Source organism: Rhinatrema bivittatum, chromosome 8 (genome assembly GCF_901001135.1).
Source record: "Rhinatrema bivittatum chromosome 8, aRhiBiv1.1, whole genome shotgun sequence".
NCBI classification, from domain to species: domain Eukaryota; kingdom Metazoa; phylum Chordata; class Amphibia; order Gymnophiona; family Rhinatrematidae; genus Rhinatrema; species Rhinatrema bivittatum.
This window is the reverse complement of record NC_042622.1, coordinates 118,443,697-118,456,447: the sequence shown is the minus strand read 5'-3', so window position 1 is coordinate 118,456,447 and position 12,751 is coordinate 118,443,697. Positions and strand designations below refer to the sequence as shown.

General features: G+C 39.2%; 1 protein-coding gene across 4 annotated transcripts in view; it reads left to right on the top strand.

Annotated features, from left to right (window-relative positions):
* The window catches only part of RABGAP1 (RAB GTPase activating protein 1), a 545,250-nt gene that overhangs the window by 334,885 nt on the left and 197,614 nt on the right, over window positions 1-12,751 (top strand). The window lies entirely within an intron of this gene.

The window sequence follows — 12,751 nt, the reverse complement described above, 5'->3', positions numbered from 1 at the left end:
CACCTTCGGTTTGTTTTATTTTTTCGCTCATATTTTTGCTATATTACGAGACTGAAGGGGGACCTCGCGTGGACACGCGGATAGTAGCGGGCTGGGCATGCTCAGTCTGCTGGTCAAAGCTTCTAGAAACTTTGACAAAAGTTTTCTGTGCTGGGCTTCATTGGATGATGTCACCCACATGTGAGGACTATCATCCTGCTGTCCTAGGAGAACACCTGTTACAGGTAAGCAACTGCGCTTTCCCAACCTAGATGATGGATTGGTAGTGAGAGATGTTTTTAATTTGGTTTGCGATTCCACTTTAGATAAATCCCACCAATCAGCAAGTGAAAAGATTGAGAGGCAAAGAAATTTATTTTGTGCTGGAGGGACTGGGGATTGTGGATGCTTGGCGTCTTCATCACTCTGGAGAGGGATTTTATGCATATATCTAGAGATTATATGCATATATGCATCTAGAGATTATGCATATATCTAGAGGTTATATTCTAATTTCACAACATATTTTTTCCTGATAGACATGGGCATAGATGACATCAAGGTGTCTGATCAAGCTCCGATATGGTTACACCTGTATTGAAAGGATGGGAAACTGTCTTATCATACTTGGCATTTTTCATATTTTTTGGCAAGGGATCTGAATTTTCAAGAATATCTTAAAGCAAGATGGAAAGATTTTGAGAGCCATAACAGATGTTAGAGATGACCCTAATATTTTTTGTTACACGGCCAAAGTGGTCTTTAGAGATGGTGATATTTCTTTTGTGGCAAAAAGATGGAAAGATATTGATAAACAACTTATACAAATAAAGAAGCAACTAAAGACCAAAAAAAAAGTTGGCTACTTACAATTCAAGAGATAATAAAGACATATTTAGTGGAGACTTCCGGCGATGACTTAATCGGGACGGAAGTTCGAGACCGGAGCTCCACGACCCCGCTCCTCAGGCCGGCCACAAAACCCTGGTAATTGCGCATTAAACATAAAGGGATCTTACCCGCCTGCGCCACCAACGTTCCGAGCGTCTCTAGTCACGTGGAAGGTGCACGGGTGATGCGCCAACGAAACGCTTGGAAGAGTGCTGATCGACGGCCCTGCTCCCACAAGATGGCGGGAGCCCCCTCTGGCACGAAAGTGCTGGAGACTGTTTTGGAGGATGCCCTGCTCCAGATCTCGCAAAGTGTAACGGCACCCCTTGATCTCCGCCTTATTAAAATCTAGTCTTCTATGGAGGAAATAAAAGTTGCTGTCGAAGGCCAGTTTAAACGACTGGATGAAGCGGAACACATAATATCTGAGCATGGTGATCGTTTAGCTGAGTCTGAACACCACGTGGCCGACCTCTGCGTCCAGCAAAAGGAGCTGCCAGCTAAAATAGAAGACTTGGAGGATTGTGGGAGAAGGAACAACATCAAAATTATAGGGCTGCTGGAAATAGTGAAGGATGGGGAGCTAACTGAATTTATGGAGCAGTGGCTTCCATCGCAGGTGGGTCTGGATTTTTCTACTGATCCTGTGAAATGCAAATGGGCTCACCGTGTGGAACTGCTCTGTGAAGTTACTAATAGGCCCCGCCTGGTGATGGCAAAATATTTAACTGTTCCATAAAACGCAAATGCTATGAGCTTTTAAGCAAAAAGCAGGCACGTTGGAATACAAGGGCAATAAGCTTTTGCTGTTCAACGATTTTTCGGCTAGCACGGCAGCACAGTGGAAAATGTCGCCAGCCTGTACTGAATTACACAAATTGAGGCATTGTTTGGTCTGCTGTACCCGGCGAAAGCTCTGTGTCTATCATGATAATAAGGTTCTATACTTCACATCTAGAGAAGAAGCGGATGGATTTATTGCTACTTTGCCATGCACTGGAGAGGTGTGAGTGGGGACTATGCATTTATCTGTTAATAAGTTCAGTTCAAGTGCCGCGGTTCACAGTCTATGCGGGAAATGGTGGTTTCTTCCCACTGGATATAAAAGCAACAGAGACTGTCCTATAAACAAGAGACTTAAGTTTGCCAGAGTGACAGATGCCAGTATCAGTTTCTATAATCTTCAGTAGGTCTCAAAAGACAAAAACTGCGAAGATATTGTGACTCCTGATAGGCAGTTTTTGGGGCCTGGACAAAAGGATCTCCTGCAACGACTTGGAAATGCTTAGTGCCATTACTATTGTAGGGTTTGGGGGGCTGGTTTGGGGGCGGTCGGAGTGGGACGTCCCCACGATCATCAATCAGTTTGATGGGGGAGGGGAAGGCCCCGAGCCTCTTGGAGCGGGAGAAAGTAGTGTTGACAGTGTGTGTGTGGGTATGGCTGTGATGGTTGACTTGGGGTAGGAATGGTAGGGGGGATGGGTGGGAGGGGGTGCGATGTGCAGAACTTGAGACCAGGGCACAGGACTAGACAGGAATATTGCTACTTGCTCTTGTGGCCTAAGCTGAGGGGCCGTGAGAATGAGCTTTATAAAGGACTGGAGCCCTGTGTGTAGGCTCAGCAACTCATACTTTGTATTGTAGGATGGAATAGCAACAGTTAGTCACTATGTTAAATGTGGATGGAATCCACTGTCTTATTAAGCGGAAGAAATTGTTAAATATGTTTAATTGTATGCATTCCCAAATTGTGTTCCTCCAGGAAACCCATCTGAGTGATGCTGAACACCACAAACTTAAAAAAGAGTGGGTGGGCCAGTGAATTTACTCTTCATACACAGCCCAGAGGCAAAGAGTAGCCATCCTCATTCACAAACAGTTGCCATTCCAAATCACTCGAACCTCTCACGACAAGGAGGGCCGGTATGTGGTTGCAGCCAGGGGTTCTGTGTCAGCAAAAGGTGGTATTCTGCAACGTTTATGCTCTCAATGTTTACTCCCAAGAATTTTTATCGCACCTAGTGGGTATGTTGGCTGATTTTTCAGACCATGTTTTGGTGGTTGGTGGTGATCTTAATGTGGTAGCTAATAAGCAACTTGACTGCAAACTGCCCAAGCCCAATACAGCCAAAGATCCTCACATGGGGGTCAATTTCCTGTGCACTGAACTGCAGCTGTTGGACTTTCACTAGAACTGTTTTGTGTTCCTTTCAGTTGACGAAAGAGATAATGGATATGCAGATAGGCAGGTAGTAATTTAAATATGCAGCGTTTATTGATGATATCTTAGTGTTTTTGACTAAACCAGAGACATCCCTACAAACCATAATGCACTTATTTGAGAGGTTTGGCAAATTTTCCATCCTAAAGCTGAATATAGATAAATCTGAGACTTTAGCCTCTTCAACCTCCCTTCGCTATTACTGGCCTGGTAGGTTTTCATTGAAATAGACACGCCCTATCAGATATTTGGGCGTGTTGATATCTCCCAATTTGGGTGCTCAATCAATTTAATATCTCACTACTTTTAGATCATATCAAACAGAAGTTACAATCTTGGCAAAATTTACTATTGTCATTGGGGGGAAGAATAAATCTCTTTAAAATGATTTTACCTAAAAGGCTTTATGTTCTTTAGAATCTTCCAATTCGTTTATTACAAAAAGACTTGAAAGCTGTGGCCATTTTATTGACCTCTTTTATTTGGCAAGGGAAGAAGGCATGTGTTCCATTGAGATGTTTAAAGAAAGATTGAGCTGAGGGTGCAATGGGAGTTTCTGACTTGGAATCAAACAACCTGGCTTGTTTGCTATGCATTGTGGTTGTATGACGAGTCTTTCTTTGTGAATTTGACTGGGGAAAAGGCGTTGTTGGATCCTCTTGACTTGAAATATGTTCTTCATGCTCCTTTTAGTAAATTGCCAAGTAGATAGTCAAATATTGTGATATCACCACTAAAATGGGCTTGGGTCAAACTGATGGCGATATTTCAAAGGTCACCTGCCTGTTCACAGTTCCTATTGATCCAGGGAAATCTTGATTTTTCTCCTGGAAATACCACATCAAACAGAGGTGGAAGATGAGAAGTATAAATCAGATAGAACATATCATGGTTGAGGGGGATAAGATTCTGTCCTTTTGGATTTAAAACAGCAATATGATTTAACTGATAATAGCTACTTCTCTTATGTGCAACTGAAACATTATCTTTCCTTTCTGTCAGCAAAGGATTCATTTTCCTCTTTTCTGGAATCCTTAGATGACTTACTTAGACCAGAAGTGGCAAAGAAGCTATGTTTGTCAAAATTGCATAAGGGATTACATAAGCTGGACTCTCAAATGAATTTTGAATCTCTGCTTAGTCAGTTTTTATTTCAGTACTGAAGGATGAACAAGCATGTGCAAAACCATACAACTGTTTTATACTTGTCCACTTGTAGTGGCATGAAAACTAAAGTATGAAGGCAATTTGCTAGAATAGATTATGCAATTTTTTCAGTCTTTATTTCAATAGTGGAAGATGTACAACTATATAACTGCGCAATTATATAATTGCGCAACTATATAACTATATAACTGTTAATAAAGTTGGACATTTTCCAGTATTGAAATAGACTGAAAACTTTTTGTGATCTGATTTTAGCTAATTTTCTTCAAGTCTTCCATTTCTAAATTATATGCACAACCATAAACCTGTTGTACAAATTTTTAAGAAAATAACATTTTTTCTAATATTAGAACAGAAAGAGACCAATGATTTTACAACCAGTGCTAGTGTCTGAAACCAGTTTGAAGCCCATTATGGGCAGCAGACAGGGGATTAACTTTAAGCACAAACTTTGTTTCCAATACTATTTTTAGTTTGGGTTTTTATGGATGCTGTTCTAATATTATTTAATTGCTCAAGAGACTACTTAAAAATTTGTTTCATAGTTCACAGCTTATTTTTTCTGCCATCTTTAGTTCTTTGCTTATGGGTCGATTTTAAAACCCGTGCGCACACATGGACGTGCCAATTTTATAACATGCAAGTGTCGCTGCGCACATGTTATAAAATATCCGCGCACATGATTTTATTATCTGCACGTATATGTGCAGGGAGGTTCAATCATGCGCAACAGGGGGGGATTTTGTAAACCAACGCGTGGCGGCGCAAGTAGGCCTTCCCCAGTTCCCTCCCAGTCTACTCCAATTAAGGAACTGACTGGGAGAGAACTTCCCTTTACCCCCTTTCTAACCTTCCTACCGATCCCCTCTTCTCTCTTCCCCAACCCCTAACCCCTACCTACCTACCCTATTTTTTTTTTTGTTTTCTAACTTACCTGCTCCTTCGGAGCAGAAGTAAGTTAAGTGCGCTAGCGTGTGCTTTCCCGGGACTGGGCCTAATGGTCACTGTCCTGGCTAGCCCCCTCCCTGCCCAGCCCACCCCTTTTTGCTGGCTCAGCACTTCTACCCATATTGGGGGTTAAGCGTGTGGCCGGGCCCTTTCTAATATTCGCTCGGTGTGTGCATGGCCCAGCCACGTGTGTAACCCCTGGTTTTAACGTTTGCGGGTCATCGAAAATTTGGGCATTAATGTGAACAATGGATTTGGTCACCCCTCTTCACTATGGCATCAAAGTCTGGTGTCAGGTTTGTAGTTGAAATACACAGTACTGAGCTGGGATGCTAATCTGTCAATAGCGAGATTTGTTGCATTTCATAAGTGAAAATGTTTGTTCACACACATCAGTAGATCCAAACAAAACTAAGGTTTTTCTGGGCCTCCTTATGGATATGTGAGAACTTATCTTCATTCAAGCTTGCATAGAACATATCCATTATTTCTGACTTGTACTTTTCTTTCAAGGTGGAGTCACTCTGGAGATCGATGAGCTCCAGCTACAATTCTTTGAGGGCTTTTTCATAGTCAAATGACAGCAGGCATAACACCAGTTCCAATGTATTTTCAACCTTCTCAAAGTCCAAGATGCGATGGGAAAATTCCATGTGAAATCACTCACAATTTTACTGGTATCTAGCTGATTGCCCTAAGGACACTTCTAAGCCTTGGAGTGTTGTGAAATGAGTGAACTACCAAATATAAACAAGCACCCAAACAATTTTTGGGGAGTTACAATATACAATCTAATTCACATTCACGAAAAATATTTGTTGAATGACAAGATTCACAGTTTGTGCGCTATTAAGTGTTTAAAGATCTTATTTAAAAATAATTCAAAAAAAGGGGTTTTTTTGAATGTGAATTAGAGTGAAATGAGTGAAGACATTACTCTTCAGTAGTTTTGAAAAAAATATTAGCTTGGCTTTGAAAGCTGTACACTAGAATACAATTTGTGCACAAACACATTCATGCCCTGTAGTTTCAAATTAAGATCGTTTAAATGTTGCCATGATATCCACACCAAAGACAAGAATGCATATCCAGTTTAAGTCCTTTAATTCTGGGAAATCTTTTTCTTTCTCCTTCATTTCTAAAAAGTGGTTAATTTCATTTTGAAGTTCCTACACCCGCTGCAGTACTTTTCCTAATCTTAGCCAACAGACATTGCTATGATATTGTTTGCTTTTATCGTTTCACTGTAAACCGATATGATTTGTAATTTTGCACATGAATGTTGGTATATAAAAGTTCCAAATAAATAAATAAATAAATGATAAAGCACATTGTAGTGTTTAGCATCTATGTCTTCAAGAAGGAAGGTGAATTGATGATTGTGTCCCTTCTACCTAATATAGTTCACTATTTCTCTACTGTGCGAACAATATGACCCATGTCCAGGACGTTCTTGCATAGTGTCTCTTTATCTATAATAGTGTAGAAAAATGAGTTGCTGTGTTGGATCTTCTTCCTTTATTTTGTCCTCTATTTTTTTGAAAAGTCCAACCTTTTTACCAGTTAAATTTGCTGAGCGTCTGTCGTGACATTTACCATTTTTACTGCAGGGGAGCTTCAAGCATTGAAGAAGCTTCATACAATCCATTCCTCTTATTGTACCTTTCATTGATTCCAATGATAGAAATTCTGTGATTTCAATTTTGCTGTTAATTCCTGGCCAATTCGCGGTTTATAAAAACTTTTTAAATAAAATAAATAAATGAGCTGTGCTATGTCCTTGATGTCAGTGCTGTTATCAAGAGCCGGTGAAAAATATGTGAAGGAATGTGCTTTTCTAGTTAACTTGGAGGCCAAATCTTCATTGACTACTTTGACCAAGCGAGTAATTGTTTTTCTTGACAAACTAAAGCTCTCAAATTTGTTTTGAAAGTCAGGGCATGGTAGACCGGCATCATCAACCATGCATGCTTTAAAAACTCTTCTGAAAAAGGGCTTATTTTCTGTTGCAGTCTTAAATGCCTTTGTAATTGCTTCTTGAAGGGCGGATTTTCAAACAAAAATGTTTTGCTGATCTTTTAATTTAGTAGCAAGTTTTTCAGCTTTCAATACCTTTTCCTCACTTGTTAAGATATACCCATAATTGGGATGCTTTATAGTGAAATGGAGATTCAAACTGTACTCTTTGAAAACTGTGATATACTCTGACAGATCAGGCATATGGACTTTGAGTGCATATTTATTTTTTTTAAAAATGTGCTTTTCATTCTGGATTGAAAACCCAACATTCACTATCTACTTTTCTTTTTTCTTTTTTTGGAGCACTCTTTTTCATTTTTCCTGAAAAAAGAACAGAGCCAGGGAAAAAAAATGAAGCCTTGAAGTACTGAGCAGAAATGAGGCTGCAGAGGACTTTTTTGTTGTTGTTAAAGCATTGCAGTGACTGTAGTAGCCCCTGGGCTACATAAAGAAAAGTTTCCTTCAATTAAGAAATTCTTTTTTTTTTTTTTTTGTCTCCCTCATGACATTTTGTTATTCCCAGGGTACATAAAGAAAACAAAAAAACCCCCAAAACAAAACGGAGGCTTTCCAGTCCTAACTCCAGACCTAGCAACAACAACTGAGGAGCACATTGTTTCTAATATGATGCACTCATGCTATGCTTTTTCTGTTGTGAGCTAAAAATTGCAAAAGGAATGAAAAAGAAAATTATAATTCAGACTCACTTTTATGCTCTTTTTTTGTAGCAGCAGTTGGTCTGCTCTGGTGGAACAGCAGGTTTCAGCGTTTGTAGTGCTAAAAAAAAAAAAAAATTACAGGTATGAATGAGCATAAGTAAATTCATGCATATGAACAACTGATGCAGTATGAATACATGGCAAAGCCAAAGGGTATTTCTGGGAGTGAATGGCATGTCTATATGCCGCATGCGAGTAGTTAGTAGGAAGTGGCCAGGGAGGTGTAGTAGTAGTATCTATGTCTGAATCGGCAAGTGTCTGTGTGCACATGCATATATGGAGTGTGCTTCACATCTCCAGTACCAATTTCGCCTTCCCATTATTATGCTGAAAGTCTACCTTCTTTTCTTGTCTCCCCACTCCCTGCTTCCCTCCTGTCCCACAGTACTAGCAACTCACATGAAGTGTTTTCACTTTACTGCTTCAGGATGTGACAGTGAGTAAATCACTTGACTAGTGCACACAGTTTGAATAATTCTGGGACTAAAATTTGGCACCTGCCACCACTGACCAGCCTGAACTAGACAGGGTTGAGCTTTGGCCACCGAGCTGCTGCTGGCCCGCAGCAGTGGAGAGGCTGGGGTAGGAAACGGGAAAGAAAGAAACATAATTTAAAAAAAATATAGTAACAAAAGAACATATTCCCTTGGCATTTAAAATTTGAGCTAGCTTTCAAGTTTTATTTTAAAAAATTATGGTTTCCTCCAGATCCAGAAAGGACAGATAGGTGGAAGGCGGGACTGTAGCTATTTGTTTCTTGCCTGGATTACCATACATAAGAAATTTCTTTAGATTTTTTTTTTAAATGCAATTGTTTTACTCAAAATTATAAAGATATATTCAGTTTTAGTTATATAGCCAAAACTTTCTAATATAGCCAAAACTTTGATAAGGGCAAATGAATTTAAAAATATGAAAATCATCTTCAACAAACATCAACAACATAGGTTAAATTTAATTTTCCATTATTTGCCCTCATTATGGATTAAAAATGAGTAAAGTTGAATATTTCTTTATAACTTTGATTACAATTTTAAGGAACATTTTGATTTAAAAAAAAATCTAAAGAAATGTCTTGTGGAAGATAATTTTATGCCCAAATGAAGAATAAGAACTGCCATTTTGGATCAGATCAAAGGTCCATCAAGTCCAGCATCCTGTTTAGAACAGTGGCCAGTCCGATACAAGTACTTAATATTTTCATTTTCTATTCTATGTGATTTTATTCTGCAAAAAATTATACCCCGTCTCTCTCCCATTTGAAGGGGACAAAAAGAGAGAAAAGAGAGAGAGAAGGAGAAAATCAAGTTTCCAGCTTTCAGTAGAGTTCAACATTGTTGTATTCATCGCACCCCTGTTTTTTATGTAAACCGACATGATGTGAATTTTTTCATGAATGCCGGTATAAAAAAACCTTAAATAAATAAAATAAATAAAATTAAGTAAGTCAGCCACTTCAGTTACAACCAGTTGGAAATAGAAAGCCGCATCTCAAATTTATCTATTGAACATTTCCCAGGCTATAGCAGTCAGTTTGCTCTATTATGTTATTTCTCAGGTATATTTAGTAAATTCAATAAAATAAAGGGATTTTATTTTAAACAAAACCTAAATCCCCTCTCAAAAAAACATTACTTCTCATCCTAAATTTACTGTATGAGAGAACAACAATCCACGGTTTCTCCCACCCAAATCCTAAGACCTGAAAACCAGAATGTTGTCACAATAATTCTCTCACGATGGAGAATACATAAACAAAAGAGTTAATGTAGGATTCAAAAAGGCAGAGTTCAGGTTTTTAAGTCCAAGCATTTGGATGGGAGAAACCTAGGATTCTAAAAATTATTTTCCTTTCCTTACCTTCAGAAAAAAAGGCTCAAGTAAGGCTCCATTGTTTGATGAGCTGCGACAGTGAAGCATGATGAAACCCGTCCCCCAGCATGAGCAGCCAATTAATTAGTCAATCTGATTGGCATGCTGAAAAGACGCCAATCCAATAACCAGCCTAGGCGCTGCACTTCTGTTCTGCCCACCTTTCCACAAGCTGTCGAGTTGTGGACTGTTGTGATTGGCTTGGCTTACTGAACACAGCCAATTGCATCTCAGTGCAGGATGCTGCGCCCAATGTTCACCTCTCTGACCCTCCACGAGTTTACCCTCTCCCCTCCAGTGTGGCATTTGTCTCTCTTATCTCTCTCTCTCTCTCTCTCCTACTACAGCAAAAGATATTAATGGCATTAATGTTCTGTCATTTACCAATATAAGAATACATGTATTTTAGATATTAATTATAAAAAAACATTGCATTAAACTCATATTTGCATCAATAAAATAAATCCATCACTACTAAAAACTTAGTTCCATGACTTTAAATGAGAAATTTCAGTTCAAATTAAATTTTATTTAAAAGCAGCCTTTGCTCTAAATAATCTAAGCAAAGCTCCTACAGTCATTTTCATTGGCAACTAATCAGCAGGGTAATACAACAGAAACTCTATGGAACATGTTCCAAAAGGCGGGGGAGGGATAAAAAGAGGCCTTTTTCATGTAGGATGACTTGACCAGAAAAGATTAAAAAAATTGAAGTTGAGGAAACGTTCTTTTCCTGTTGCTTTGGGTAAAGGATGTGCATTGTGTGAAGGTCCCTGGGGCTGTCAGCAGCTGAGGCCACGCTAAAATGTAAATAACGTGACACGAGAGCAGCCCCAAGGACCCTGGGCCAGAGCCAGAGGCTTCCCTCCTCCTGATGCTGCTATCAACCCAGCTTCTGGTCCTCCAGGTATCACACACATCCCTCTGTTTTATAATGTCTCCCACCATCACACATATCCCTCTCTCTTCATAATATCTCCCACTGTCACATATATCCCTCCCACTTCTTAATGTCTCCCACCGTCATGCATATTTGTCAGTGCCGTTAAAAAATGCTACCCTGTCCTCCGCCTGTGGCGTCCTGCCCACTTCCAGCAGCGGCCTACTCCTGGCCCCCCCCCCCCCCATGCCAATCTCATCTCCAGAAGAGATTGCCACACAATGTTCACCTCCAACCTCCACCCCATGTGTCGGCATGAGCAACCAAGGCCCGTCTCTCCATTCAGCACATCATCAAGGTGACATTTTCAGCTTTGCATGAGGACGTTGGCACTCAAGAAATAGACCAGTAATTGCGGCCGCACCTAATACAAATTTAAAAATGGGTACCGGGCCAGATTGGAGGCAATGATGGGCCAGATTTGGCCATGGACCTAGTTTGCTCACCCTGTACTACATGACATGATGCAAATAGAACATATGGCCTCTAAGATGCATCTTTAAATGTTGGACCTTATTTTTGGCAGTTTGAGGAGTGTATATTCAAAAATTTAGTGGGGGTATGAAACAGTTACCTGAATGTTTGTAATTATCTATTAGAAAGTACCTGTACTCTTATGCTTCATGTTGTTCCTTTTTGAGTTTTGTCTATTTGGTGTAGGGAGGGTTAGGGGATTGCCACAAAAATATGGTACTGTTTTTGATTGTAAACAGTGGAGGAGAAGTTAGAAGGAGGAAAGTGAGGACCGGGAGGGGGTGGGGAAAATATGTAATCTATATTTGCCTTCAAGGTACATAAGAAACACTTTACCTGGAGGATATGTTTGTAAGCATTCCTTCTTTTTCATGAAATAAAACAGTTCAAACATAAATTAGCCAATTCTCAATATCATAGCTGACAATATTAGAAGAGGGGGATGTACATTCAGCCAATCAAATCATTTGGTAGTTTGAGCAATCTATGTCCTATTATCACCATGAGAAATAGAAATGTTTGCAATAAACTCACCAAACACAGGATAATAGAGTATAGAATGGTCAAACTGCAAAATAATTTGATTGGATGAATGTATATCCCCATGCTATTTGGTTGTCTTTATCTACTTTCCTTTGTACAAAAATAACTTATTGCTGGAGTTGCATCCAGATATTTGTTGGTGCCATAACATGTTAGGCAGTGGAATCTCCAAACTTTCAATTTGACCATCAAGATAGCAATTTTCACAAATTTCATTAATAACCCTTAGGAAATTGTACCAAAAGAATGACCCCAGTTATAGATGTTCAATACAAAAAAACGGGTTTAACATGAGTAGTTTCAATAATCTTTTGCACAATACCCATTTTGAGTTTTGACTATCAATACAGCTATCATACAAGATCTTGAATTGAATTTTGTGAAATTTAGCGACAATTGACATCTTTTTAGAGACAAAATACTGTACTTATCTGTATCCAGAATGGATGTTCCCAAGTCACTATTCCAGTGGGTCACCAGGTTAGTTAATAGCTCAGAAGAATATTTAACAAGCCTCATTTTATACCATTGTGAAAGCTTATTTCCTGTTCTCCCCACAGATCACATATTTTCAAGAGAATGTGTCTGAAATAAAGCAGGAGAATGCTGTTTCAGTTGCCAAAACTGTCTTGTAAATAAGCATACATATGTTTGTGATAAATCATATTGTTTTAATTTTTCAAAAGAAAAAAAGTATCTACTGCTATACAGATATGTCTCTTGTCCGTTTTGTGTGCCATATTTGAAAGACTTGTCTAAACATCCCTGGAGGACACACAGCATTATCAGTCGAAAGCAAACAAAGCAGAAATATCACATCTATTTCCCCACCAGTTTGCATAGGTACCTCCACACTTATATTACTGGTTTTACCAAAGGATACAATTTTAAATGATCAAGGATAGATAAATCTTCAAGATGCAAAAGGCTTATTGGTGTCAATGGAGTAAGTACAGATACAGCCGGTCTTAGAGTACC